General features: G+C 48.5%; 1 pseudogene; it reads left to right on the plus strand.

Annotated features, from left to right (window-relative positions):
* The first annotated feature begins 1,954 nt into the window (after positions 1-1,954).
* LOC108803612 lies at positions 1,955-13,644 on the plus strand (annotated as a pseudogene).
* Positions 13,645-14,533: the final 889 nt, after the last annotated feature.

Here is a 14,533-nt window from a genome sequence, read left to right on the forward strand (position 1 = left end):
AGATCACATGTAAACAGTGTGCAGCCTCCTCCCCTCCCCCCTGCACTCACCTCTCTCCTCTGGCTCCGTCCTCCCCTCCCCCCTGCACTTACCACTCTCCACTGGTTCCGTCCTCCGCCGCCGAGTCTCTCCTCACTGCAGGGAGCAGAGCGGCCGGGTTAAAAGTAACCCTGCCGCTCCGTGTACACAGTGAGAGGGGAGAGCTATGCCGTGCTGTGCCGTGCCGTGCTTTGCTGTACTGTGCTGTGCTGCGCCGTGCTGTGCCATGCTCTCACCTGTCACAGCGCTGTGCTAGAAACTCCTGTATTGGAGGTGACAGGGGTCAATAAAGAGAACGTGTCACCTCCAAATGCTATCACACATGGGGATTGTTTTCTCCTGTGTGATAGCAATAAAGTTAGGTGAACAAAAAAAAAGAAAAAAATTCTAAAAAAATAATTTAATAAATACAAATTACAAAAAAATTATTAAATTAAATAAAAAGTAAAAATAAAATAAAATAAAGAAATAGTAAAAAAAAATTGACACTAACCCTGCCGCCCTGCCATCTGGTTGCCATTCTCCAATGATGGGAAGGGGTGGTGGGGTCGGCGGGGCATCTCAGAACCTGGCCTTGGGGCGGCAAAGGAGAGTAAATCCGGCTCTGAGGATAGTGTGAGTGTGAATCTGACCAGGTTGTGGTCTGAGAGGGGAAGCGGGGTGTTGGAGGGGTGTCAGGGAGTGCATAGGTGAGAGGACACAAGATCCGGCATTTGTAGTCCTCTGTTGCTCGTTGCCGTTCTCCAATGATGAATAATCCTGGATTGACTTACAGTTCTTCATTATGAGAAAGAAACGCCCCTAAAAGTACCCGAGGGCAAGGACATCCGCAGTTTAGTCTTCTATTTTACATCTGGGGTCAGCGGTGTGAACTTGTTGGTGGCACATACAAAGCCGCCCTTTGTTATCAGCACATCACCGCACACTATGGTGGTTCAACATACTACACGTCATCACCGCGGTGTCATGTGCACCAAAGCAGAACATCTTCAATCCCCCCACCGCCATAGCTGGTAATAAAATTAGCCAATCCCCGATTGAGCTGGTAGAGGACACTGTTGCCTTCAGTGACATCAAGAACTCCACTGTTGTGAAATGTGTGGGTGGGGGTGGACTCTTTCATGCTGCTGTGCCTATGCAAGGACTGCAGGATTTGGGCCATCAAAGCGAGGGACCATTACTGGCTGGCCACCCTTTGGTATCAACATCACTTCAAATACCAGAGCTCATCCTTCCATCACGGAGAAGGCAGAAAATACGCCATCTGTATGAGGTGCTTCAGCAGAACCTCTGAATGGCTTTTCCAGAGAGTGTCAGGATTCCTTTCCATGGCCCATGTGCCTCAGAATCTCATGGTGGTGAATGGAGTAGCAGTGATGGCCACCTAGGTGAGGCTTTCAGGTCCTTTTTTCTCAATACATCGTCCAGGCCAGCTGCTGGCAGCATATGACCCATCTGATCAAAGATTATATGGGATCAGGGGTGGATGTGGACACCTTGGCAACGGGCTACCCACTTGACCACTAGGTATTGATATTGTTGACGATGATTGTACAGAAGTGTGTTGGATACAATGAATGTTTTATTCTATATTCAGATTGGAAACCTGGGGGACTATAATGATATGAAAGAAGAGTATAAAGAAATCTCTATTGGCTCCACCTCTTCTGTCAAGGCTTTGTAAATGTAGAAGTGATCTGGGAGGAGGACCAAAGGCCCTTTGACTGAAGAGGGGAGGAGTCCCAGCTGTTTGGGACCTCCACAGAGAACATCTGCTCCCTCAGACCTCCTGATCCAGATGGAATGTTGAGTGAAGTCATCTAACCCTCTCATATCTCTCCATCATGTGTTTCTATGTTTCCAGGACACGCCATGGAGGAACCCTCAAAGGATCCTCTGACTTTATCTCCAGGTTGTAAGATGGAAGATGAGGACATCACAGCAGATTGTGCGGGAGAAGAGACAATGAGCTCAGCTATGGATGGTGGACTTCACAGTGTGGATAGACCATGGAGTCCCTCTGACTCTGAGAAACCTCGTCCTGTGGGGGATGGTGCCGGAATTCAGGAGGAGAAGACATTTCCCTGTTCTGAGTGCGGGGAAAGTTTTAGCTCTGAATCAGATCTTTGTGTTCATCTGAGTTCTCACATGGGTGATAAGTCTTTTTACTGTTACGAGTGTGGGAAATGTTTCCTTCGTAAATCAGATCTTGTCACACATTACAGATCTCACACGGGGGAGAAGCCATATTCCTGCACCGAGTGCGGGAGAAGTTTTTTAAAACAGTGGCTACTTACCCAACATCAGAGAATGCACACGGGAGAGAAACCATATTCCTGTGCTGAGTGTGGGAGAAGCTTTGCACAAAAGTGTCATTTTATTCAACATCAGAAATTACACGCGGGGGAGAAGCCATATTCCTGCACCGAGTGCGGGAAAGGTTTTATAAAAATGTCGCTACTTACCCAACATCAGAGAATGCACACGGGAGAGAAACCATATTCCTGTGCTGAGTGCGGGAGAAGCTTTGCACAAAAGTGTAATTTTATTCAACATCAGAAATTACACATGGGGGAGAAGCCATATTCCTGCACCGAGTGCGGGAAAGGTTTTATAAAAAAGTGTCTACTTTCCCATCATCAGAGATTGCATAAGGGGGAGGAGCCACATTCCTGCTCTGAGTGCGGAAAATCTTTTTCACTTAAGAGCAATCTTACCACACATCAGAGATCACACACAGGCGAGAAACCATATCCCTGCTCAGAGTGCGGTAAATGTTTTACAACAAGCTCCCATTTGAACAGACATCAGAGATTACACACGGGCGATAAACCATATTCCTGCTCTGAGTGTGGGAAGTGTTTTACATCATGGAGCTCTCTTAACACACATCAGAGATCACACACGGGCGATAAACCATATTCCTGCTCTGAGTGCGGGAAGTGTTTTACATCATGGAGCTCTCTTAACACACATCAGAGATCACACACAGGCGAGAAGCCATATTCCTGCTCAGAGTGCGGTAAATGTTTTACAACAAGCTCCCATTTGAACAGACACCAGAGATTACGCACGGGCGAGAGGCCGTATTCCTGCCCTGAGTGTGGGAAATGTTTTTCACAGAAACGCTGTTCTTCCAGTCATCGTTGTTTGCGCACGGGGGGAGAAGCTATAGTTCTACAATGAATGTGGGAAGTGATTTATTCATAAAACGCTCAGACAGTATAGATCTCACATGAGTGAGGGAAACGTTTTTCAGAGGAGATCCATCTTTTTTTTACATCAGAGATTGCCAGAGGCCAAGAAGCCGTATTCCTGACCTGCGTGTGGAAAAGGTTTCCCATGGAACTCCCATCATAATAAACATCAGATGAGACACACGTGGGTAAAGCTGTTTTCTTGATGGTACAGCACAGGACACAGGCAGATCCAGAGACATCTATATGCAGATATCAGGTGATTGGACACAGGCCAGAGTTGTGAGGACCCTCATATAGCCCCTCCCCCTTCAGGAAATCCTCATTTTTTGGCTAGTGTCCTTAGGTGATGGACGTCTCCTCTCTACTGATGGAGATGTGCGGTAGTTTAGTGACCTTTTGTCTCATCGATTCTTCTCTCAAGTTCCTCTCGCCATGTCCAGCCACCTCGTCTACTTTTCAGCTTCCAGATCAGTACCCCTCGGGCTGTTGCTTTGTGGACCAGTGTGCTTTACAGGTCCAGGACAATGGCCTATGCACATGGTGTGACCCAGCCCCTGAGGACGTCCTCCCGGAGGTGGGGGCGGGCTCCACTGGTCTTGAGGATGTATTGATTGGTGGGTGGTGAGTAGATGTCACCTCCTAACACTCTCCCCAACCCCCTCCAGAGTCCCCCGGGTTATTGCTCACAGGACGAAAAACATTTTGCTTTGCCATTTCCGCACCCCCCCCTTACTGACCCCCCTAAACCTGCTGACCTTGTGGCCTTCCTACACCGCCTCAGAATGGACAAGCACTGCCGCGTCCACCTCACTTTGGGGTCCTTGACCGGTGACTGCTGTAGGCAGCTGCCGGTCATCTTTAAAGGAGAACCATGGGGTCAGTGTTTTTCCTCCATAGATCTCCTCAGGGTAACGGGGGGACACAAACTAGCGTCCTCCCGTCAGCCTAAGCTCAGTATATAGGGAGCTACAGCTCGCGGTATACTGAGACGCCGCAGCCGGAGCGGATCCCGACGTAGATGACGGGATCCGCCCAGCTGCGTGAGTGACAGCTGGCTCCGCCTATCTAGAGGCAGAGCCAGCTGTACCCGCCCCCTCCCCCGTCCGTTCCTCCAGTCAGCGCTGGAGGATCTGAGCGGGGAGAGGGGAATCCAGCCCCTCCCCTGTCACGGCAGAGAGCCGTGACAGGATCGAGAGGTGAGCGAACACCGGTATGTGTTCCCTCGCCTCCCGATCTACTGAGCCGACCCGTGACAGTCTCATTGTCACAGGTCGGCTGGAACTATGAGGTGAGTGAAAATCACCCCTCCCCCCTCATAGTTCTCCTTTAATCACCCCCCATCCGCCAGTACAAGCGGGGGGGATGGCTCCTTCTGGAGATGGTAACTGCAGGAGCAGCGGTGGCCATCTTGTGAGCTTGGAGGACAGGCAGGAAGGGTTGGTGGACTCTCTTCCTCTTTCATATTAACCTTTTTTATTTTATATTCCAACAGTACATTAGACAAATAGGCCATTACATTTATACAAAACAAGAATACATAAATAAATAATGACTTAACATTCACAATATCCTAGCTCAGCATTCTTCTAATCCCCCAGAGATAGTGTATTTTATGAACCCCTCATCTTCCCATATCTAGTGCCAAATTCGTCAAGGGTTAAGTCCCTTCAATAGGGGTCCTCTTTTATTATTTTAAAAACTATATTTGATATACACCTACATATATATATGTGCGTCCCCCCCACTACCTTCCTATAACTAATCATGAGTTCATTAATCCGCTAAATATCTATATCGTTGTGTAAGTGTCATTAACGTAGACACGTGCATTTCGTCCCGCATCGAAATTCGGACGCATTTTCGGGAAATTCGGATGTATCCAGCGGTGTATTTAACTTTGCTGCTGCCCTAGGTAAGGCAGCAGCGCCGCCCCCTCCCCCGCAGCTTCTCGGAAAATCCCCCCTCCCCTGACTGACCCACGGATCAATTTAAAAATAAAAAAGTGCCAAACGTCTATAGAGTGCTTAAATGAATCTAAAGTGCCTGTGCACCACGCTGACAGGCCTTAGGGGCCGGAGTGCAAAAATATTGCCCCGGACTAGCCATAAGGCCTGTCCAAGAGGCGTTGTGCGGAAAATGCAAGGTGGTGTGTGACCAAGTGCATCAATGAGTCAATGTGGGGGGTCCCACACCCAAGTGACTTCCTGCGCACCCCTGGGACGCCACCCCCAGGGGGCACAACACCACGGGCTTCTGCCGCCCCCCTACCCTCCAGCCAGACCAAGCTTCGCATCCGTTCAGTCAGAAAGCCATGTACTGAGCGGTTCCCCTCTCACAGGAAGCCGCCCCACACGCTCTTTCCCTTCAGCGAGTACTAAGTAACCATCCCCCGCCGGAAGGACGGTTCTTTTCCCCACCGAAGACTGATAAGAACAGATACCACACTTGGTGACCAAGGTAGTTGCGCTAGGATATATGAAAAAATCAAAAACCAAAATACAGAAAAAATAGGAAAAGATATAATAATATAAAAAATATCAAAATATCAAAAACTATATAATCCAAAAGATTATAATCCAGCTGCAGCAATATCTATCGAAGTGATCAATTGTGAACCAGTGTGCTGCGCTTGGTATTGTGATACGTGCTATATTTATACCACAAACGGAACCAATATAAGTGATCAAATCCTACTTGCAACTAAATGCAATCCAAAAGTGCATATGTGCATGAACGTTAATAAATACACGTGTCATATAAATATGGTGAAGGTACGAATATAAAACTGATTGGTTAAATATGATAAGTTAAATAAGTTAATGAATAATGCATATGTGTGCCATAAAGTGAAAATACAATGTGGATACTAAATAACTTTTGGATTGCATTTAGTTGCAAGTAGGATTTGATCACTTGTATTGGTTTCGTTTGTGGTATAAATATAGCACGTATCGCAATACCAAGCGCAGCACACTGGTTCACAACAGATACCACACTTGATCTTAGCCAAAAGGCCGAGAAGCGATTGGCAGTATCTTATTAAACATACTCTGCAGTATAGTTGCTAGTTCGCTTTTCCCCTTTTGATTCTGGGATCCCCTCGGACTCGCACATTATTCCTCCGCCCACGGTTTTCTTGATCTTCTATTCGATACGCCATGGCGCGCATGTTATCTTGTAACTACAGATCCAAATACAAAAAGTCAGGAGCGCAACTACCGAAAGTGGTGTGAGTGTACCTGGTTTGGTAAACAGGTAACCCCTCGAAACGCGTAGCCGCCACTGGAGACGCCCGACATTCCTAGACCCCTGTGACCTATACAGACGCACGGCGTCCCCCAGCCGCGTATAGCTCCTCCCCCTTTTTCTCTGTTACTGACCGACGCGGCCCGGCCAGCCGAGAGCGCGGGCGGCCATACGGATGCACACCTAGACTGGACCAGCCTCTCACACCGCCGGGGACATCTCTTCGAGCCAGGATCCGTCCAAGGAGAGGGTCGCGCAAACAACGGGGGACCTCCTAACTGTAAGTCCTTTTTGTTTGCCGTTACATTGCCATAGACGCCAAGACCCCACACTTAAAGATGTATTAACGCTCCTTATTATATAGATCTACTGGGCCCTTCGCCAAACCAGGTACACTCACACCACTTTTGGTAGTTGCGCTCCTGACTTTTTGTATTTGGATCTGTAGTTGTGAATCGGCAGGGTCCTCTCCCTGTAGCGAGGAGCTTTGCACACCTACACACAACAGCCACCTCATTGAAGCTTGCCTACGCCGCAGGAGTGCACCTTATCCTTTTTGTGTTTTCCACATGTTAACTTGTAAGGCATTGTTACTTTCCTGCATTTTTTTAATAGCTAATTCAGATCGATACGAGTCTCAATGTCCTCAACTCTTGTTAGTACATGTGAAATATCCTCCCTAACTATGGAGAGTTCATTTTTGATTGAATTTTCCAAGCGGGAAAACATCGTTTCTAGTGTCTTTTTAGTAGGAATATCCTTCAATAACCCCATAGAGGCCTAGCTTCTAGACTAAGGATGGGCTGCATGTTCTAGCGTTTTATATATATATATAAATCAGACTTCTGTATATATTAGAGTTCTATATAAATATCAATAAAATGTATATAAATGTCATATCCTCTAATATCGCCCTCTCCAGAAATCTCTGAGCAAGAGGATACCTCCAAAGGAACAGTCTCATCAGCCTCACCTGAGGAACTTGAGAGGGGCGTCTCTTTCTCTGCGTCCATGGCGTCTCCCCTCCTTGCTCTTCCTCCATGTGAGCCCCCAGGCGGGTCCCCGCCGGCAGTGAGGAATCGTTTCGTCGTGCCTGATCCTTTCGTCGATCTTGTACTTCCTTGGGCTTTCTTCCTCCTCATAGCCTTATTGCTTCTTTAGAGGGGGGGGGGGGGCTGAATCCCACCTCTGCTGCTGCTTTAAATCTCCCAGCCTACAGCATTACGGCTTTATCTCTGCTTTGCTCCCTGCTGGCGGTGTTGCTGCTGCCTTTGATCTCATAGCTTACAGTTTTAACGCTTTGACACTACTTTTTCTCTCCAGGCGAAGTGCCCCGACGTCCCGTACGTGCATAGCAGGGCATGCGTCCGTATCACAAAACGCCCATGTCACAGTACGCGGAACCCGGGTCTCTCAGCTAGCGGCAGTGCGTGGGCCGTTCTGTATCCCGCTCGTGCCGCTCGTATCGCTCACCCGCTCGTCCGAGAGGAACACAGTGCCCGGAGCTCACCACACGCATCCGTCCGCCGTCATGTCCGCCGCCAACTAGGCCACGCCCCCTTTCCTCGTCTCCCGGTTACCTGGACATCCTGCCCTGGACTCTCTTCCTCTGCTGTCAGGTTAGATGCTCTGGATTTTCTGGCTTTAATATTGGTGGGCGGAGCCTGCATGCAAAAAGCACCTGGAAAGGATTCCCTTTGCGGGAGAACGTCTGGTCAGTGAAGGAGTAGGATGTGTTTTTCAAAAACATTGAGGGTGGCAAGAGTACTCCTACCCAGCAAGCCCAAAACCAAAGGTCCCTCCATCCGAGTCTACTCAGGGGTCTTCTAGGAAGAGTTCCTCTCACGCCTTGCTCAGGTTTCCTTGTTGGTGGGGCTTCCATGTAAGGCTACGTTTCTTGTGTTACACAAGGATATGGAAGTTCTCAGACCTGGGAGTCTGTTCTACCTATGCTGGGGTCCTCCTTCTATTCTAATGTAGACATTGTTCTTCCTTCCTTTTGTCTGCCTCTGAAGCATACTAAGGAGGCGGCTCTCCATGGTTTGGATGTGGTTAGGGCTCCCCGGGTCTATCTCTCAGTCACAGCTTCTTTCTGTCAGTCTGAGTCATTGTCCTTCCTGATGGACCTCACAGTGGCCGCCCTGCGTCGTGTTTCACTATGGATCAGAGGTAGATCAGACGGGTCATTGTGCATGCCTACTCTCGCTAGGGTAGGACTCCGCCTATCATTCCATTAGAGCCGTCGGTGCCTCTTGGGCATCTTTGTTGCAGATTTGTAAAGCCGACACCTGCTCCTCTGGTCACATGATCTCTAAGTTCTATCAGGGGGATGGTCGTTCCTCTGTGGAAGCAAGTCTTGGTGTGAGGTGGTACGGCTGCCATCTGAGGAGCTTTTCCTTGGGTTATTTGTTGGGTCTGGTTGGCGGTTGTTTTGCTGTGTTGCCAACCTCTCTGGTCACCAATCCACAGAAAGGATGTCCTGGTGCTGGAAAGAGTCCAGAGAAGGGCAACCAAACTAATTCAGGGGACGGAGGACCAAAGCTATGAGACGAGGCTACTAAATGTAAACATGTTCACGCTGGAAGTGCGGAGATTAAGGGGGGGGGGCATGGTAATAGCGACATCAACAATAAACGTTTTGCGTTAAACTCCATAACAAAGACGAGAGGCCACCACCTAAAACTGGTGGAGAAAAGATTACAGCACAAGGGGCGGGGGAGGGGCTTCTTCTCAGTTAGACCGGTTAGGGTCTGCCGCAAGCTGTTGAATCATTCAAAAAGCATTTGGAGAATTTCCTCAGAGATCGCAACATACAGGGGTACAGGTACACTTAAAAGTAAGGTCACACAGGGACTCATACACACGCATACGCATGCAGAATCACATACATACACGCAATAGGTTGAACTTGATGGACAAACAGGAGATACCCGAATAATTAGAATATCGTGCAAAGTTCATTTATTTCACTAATGCAACTTATGCGGTGAAACTAATATATGAGAGAGACTCGTTACATGCAAAGCAAGATAGTTCAAGCCGTGATTTGTCATCATTGTGATGATTATGGCTCTCACCACTCCCAGGATCACTTTAGAAAGGATGGTGTCTGTCAGCAGTAGTAGAACGTCCCCTTTTCTCTCAGACCGACACTTGTGAAGAAGGTGAAGTCCTCCAGGGCCTCTTGCTGGAGGTCTCCGCTCGTCCAAGGCACCAGGTAGCCGTCTCTGTTGATCCCGTCTGGTTCCCCTCACTCAGCTGGGCTGGCTGCATCACTCCTATGGCTGGATCGGCCGTGCGACCAGGCCGCGATGTCCCCGCTGCAGCCGCGATGTCCCCGCTGCAGCCGCGTCACTGGGCCCCCGCTCGATCGAAATCTTTCCGGCTCAGCAAGCGGCTCTTCCCCACAACCCTGACCCGGTGGTTGTGGGTGTCTGCAGGCAAGGGGGGTTATTGCTTTAATTAAGAGGGCACCCCCATTGTGAATGAGTAAGGGGTACTTTTACTACTACTACCCATTCGCTAAAGGGTTAAATTAAATAGTTATTAAAAAGTCCAGACTTTTGAAAAAAATCCTTTAATTAAAAACTAACGCAAATTCGGAATCAAAACGTTTTAAATGTCCCATCACCACTTGTTCCTGGTAGGGGTTTGGGGTTGAGGGATGGAAAGCTGATGTCATCCTGTGACTGGAGTGCTGCATGATCCACACTCCTCACCACTGATGAAGCCTAGAGGAAGGGTCACCCTGCTTCTGCTCCTGAAGCACCACATGGATCTCAGGTATCCGGGCCATCTACTGCCCATCTATTGTCACTTGTCAGCTCCGGCCACCTGATACCCTCATCAGCACCAGCTGCCCTGGATTGTGAGTACTTGAAGCCTTGCCTCACATTGGGCCTAGCTACAACTACCACTACCATTGTGGATGGAACATGTCTTTGCTCTGCCAGGTGTGACCTCAGCCCATTGTCCTCTAATTGTCCTAAGGGTTGTTTATCTGGTATCCTCAAAAGTAACTGACTTCCGTAATCCTGGGTGAGATGCACTCGATGGCAGGTCCTCCTATAGAAGCAGCAGGGCGTTCGATCCCCAATAGTGGAACGCCCTGCTAGCATTGTTCAATAGTTTAAATAGCCTGCAGGAGCGGGAAAATCAGCAGAACGCCACTTCCGCTTCCGCGTTCCACCATGGAACGCAGCGGCCGGCGTCTCAGTGAGGGGGCGTGACTGCGGCAATTGACTTCCTGGTGCGTTCCATGTTTGCACGCACTCGTGCCGCTGCTTGTCCCCGGAGCAACATGGGACTGATTTCTGTACAAACACGTAGGGCTCTCTGTCTACATGCTTGGGCCGCTATAATATCTGACCATCATTAGCCGGAGTGTTCTTTTGCCTCAATGCGAGAGGTCTGTGGCAAGGTCAGAGAACCCTCACCCTTCTTCCTCAATTTATAGAGGTATTGATATGGGATGGACTCACCCCTGGGCCCAACACCTTTGTAGGTGGTAACCTCATCTGCTGTGATGGGTTTCGTCCCCTTTAAGCGGGCTGTAGGTTATATGGACCTCCTGGTTCTAATGGATGGGTAGGAATTCTGACAGCAGCGCATCATCCTAATGCCGGCCCCATATAGCGGTTCTGTTGGTCTCTAGGTGATTGCGTTCCCCTGAAACATACAATTTGGCATCTGCATGTGGCCCATAATGTGTCCTATCATCTCCCTGTGACTGATATGTTGGATGTTATTAGAGATGAAACATAATCCCTCTGATCTAAGGAAAGGACAAACGTTTCTCAGACAAGGTGGAGTCCATTGTGTATAGATCTCTCCTCCTCTGCTGGGGTTGTAGGTGACACGTCTGAAGATGTCCATCCTGATCTGCACACAAGCCTGGATGACCTGTCAGGGGGTCATTAGTGGCCGGATCTCAGGTCCTTCCATGGACCTCCATGTCCAGGTCCAAGCCTTCTATTCACATTGTGGACTTCTGTCTCCTCTGGTGACTACGGAATGAATCAAATATCTCTAATATCAGTAAATGAAGAGAATATCTGTGAAATCATCCCACTCCTATATTCTGAAGTCACAAGCTCCTCGGGACAGGAAAAGATCATTAAGGGGCAAATATGACCGGGACACAAATCAGAATGGTGAAATGATCTATTGCTGCAATGATATCACACTCCCCATGCTCATAGATCACCGAGGATGTGTTAGAAACCTAAAAGAATCCCATGGGGACTTCTCTCAGATCATCTCCCTCATTCTCAGGGCTTTGTGGGGTGTTATAAGTATGGAAGGGGGTCACATGTCTGCCCATTGCCAAAGCCCGGCCTTGGCAGCTGAGTGGACTAGCTGGGTCTAGGCTTGACTGATGACCATCCGGGACACTCGGCAACAATGACAAGGCCGTGTTCACTCTACGAGACGTTTCTCGAGGCTGCAGTTCCTCTGAGCTCCAGGATGTGGTGACCTCACCTACACCGAGACAGGAAGTCTCTATGACAGGAAGTGATGTCACATGCAGACAGGAAGTTGCAGGTGAGAGGTCAGATGAGAGGCCGTATAAAGGAGACATTGCCGGAACTTGCAGCAGAGGAGGTAATAAGATATTATTTTGACATTTATACCCGTCATGTCCGTCCTCCATAGTCACAGTCTCTTGTATGAGGGATGAGATTCAGATTCGGGTTGTACAGAAATTTGACGCCAATTTCCAAGATTCAAATTTTGGTCAAATTTGAGTTTGATGAATTGCGCACCTCTCTTAGTTTAGTGTGTCGCAGTGGTGGCTCCATCTTCCTCCTCCCAGAGGACACACTATTCAGCCAGCATGTCCCCTCTTCCTTCTCCTACTCCAGGACGGTCCTCTAGAACCCGGGACTGTTGGTGGGTATAGACTGGGTCTGTTGGTTCTTCATACAAACACGTCTGTCTCCAGTCACAGGACAGGAAAAGAAGACATTTTTCTGATATGAAATAATACAACATCTTGTTTATCAGAGATCACATGATCCAGTACCTAGGCTTCTGGTTGGGTGAAGACCATGCTCCTCCCAGTCCCCATTGGCTCCGCCTCTTCTGACAAGGCTGTGTAAATGTAGAAGTGATCTGGCAGGAGGACCAAATGCCCTTTGACTGAAGAGGGGAGGAGTCCCAGCTGGTTGGGACCTCCACAGAGAACATCTGCTCCCTCAGACCTCCTGATCCAGATGGAATGTTGAGTGAAGTCATCTAACCCTCTCATATCTCTCCATCATGTGTTTCTATGTTTCCAGGACACGCCATGGAGAAACCCTCAAAGGATCCTCTGACTTTATCTCCAGGTTGTAAGATGGAAGATGAGGACATCACAGCAGATTGTGCGGGAGAAGAGACAATGAGCTCAGCTGTGGATGGTGGACTTCACAGTGTGGATAGAGCATGGAATCCCTCTGACTCTGAGCAACCTCGTCCTGTGGGGGATGGTGCCGGAATTCAGGGGGAGAAGACATTTTCCTGTCCTGAATGTGGGGAATGTTTTAGCTCTGAAGCAACTCTTTGTGTTCATCTGAGTTCTCACATTGGTGATAAGTCTTTTTACTGTTATGAGTGTGGGAAATGTTTTCTTCGTAAATCAGAACTTGTCAAACATTACAGATCTCACACGGGGGAGAAACCATATTCCTGTTCTGAGTGCGGGAAAAGTTTTTCACGTAAGTACCATCTTACCAAACATCAGAGATCACACACAGGGGAGAAGCCATATTCCTGCTCCGAGTGCGGGAAATGTTTTTCACGTAAGTGCCATCTTACCAAACATCAGAGATCACACACAGGTGAGATGCCATATTCCTGCTCCGAGTGCGAGAGAAGTTTTGCAGAAAAGTGTTATCTTATCGAGCATCAGAGAGTACACACAGGTGAGAAGCCATATTCCTGCCCTGAGTGCGAGAGAAGTTTTGCACTAAAGTGGTATCTTATCGAGCATCAGAGAGTACACACAGGTGAGAAGCCATATTCCTGCCCTGAGTGTGGGAAATGTTTTTCACAGAAGGGTACTCTTTCCAGTCATCAGAGATTGCACACGGGGGAAAAGCCATATTCCTGCCCCGAGTGCGGGAGATGTTTTTCACGTAAGTGCAGTCTTACCAGACATCAGAGATCGCACCAGTGAGAGAATATTGCTCTGATTGTGGAGAATCTTTTAATGAAAGGGCCTCTGTTAACACACATAAGAGAGTACACACGGGCGAGAAGCCATATTCCTGACCCGAGTGCGGGAAAAGTTTTTCAAAGAAGTGCCCTCTATATGCAGATATCAGGTGATTGGACTTTGTGAGGACCCTCATATAGCCCCTCCCCTTCAGGAAATCCTTTTTTTTACTACTGATGGAGATGTGCGGTAGTTTAGTGACCTTTTGTCTCATCGATTCTTCTCTCAAGTTCTTCTGGCCATGTCCTGCCAGTATTGTTACTTGTCAGCTCCGGCCACCAGATACCCTCATCAGCACCACCTGCCCTGGATTGTGAGTACTTGAAGCCTTGCCTCACATCGGGCCTAGCTACAACTACCAGTGTGGATGAAACGTGTCTTTGCTCTGCCAGGTGTGACCTCAGCCCATTGTCCTCTAATGGTCCTAAGGGTTGTTTATCTGGTATCCTCAAAAGTAACTGACTTCCGTAATCCTGATCCTGTAAAACCTTTCATCATAGGATTCTTCTCAATGGAGTCCGCTTCTACTCCTTTGGATGGGTTCAAGTTTGATTGACCCGGTATGATCCTCCATCCCTGGTTGGCGGAGACTTTGCTCTATCAGACCGTGTCATAATGGGTAGATTCCCTTTAAGAGGATAAGTCCACCACTGGGGTAGGCAACCCGTCTCAACAAATATCTTAAACCGTTTAGGAGTGATGAATGGTTACAAGAATCTGTACTTGTGTATCACATGGGACTGATTTCTGTACAAACACGTAGGGCTCTCTGTCTACATGCTTGGGCCGCTATAATATCTGACCATCATTAGCCGGAGTGTTCTTTTGCCTCAATGCGAGAGGTCTGTGG

This window comes from Nanorana parkeri, unplaced genomic scaffold (genome assembly GCF_000935625.1).
Source record: "Nanorana parkeri isolate BGI_ZX_2015 unplaced genomic scaffold, ASM93562v1 scaffold3928, whole genome shotgun sequence".
Lineage (NCBI taxonomy): Eukaryota > Metazoa > Chordata > Amphibia > Anura > Dicroglossidae > Nanorana > Nanorana parkeri.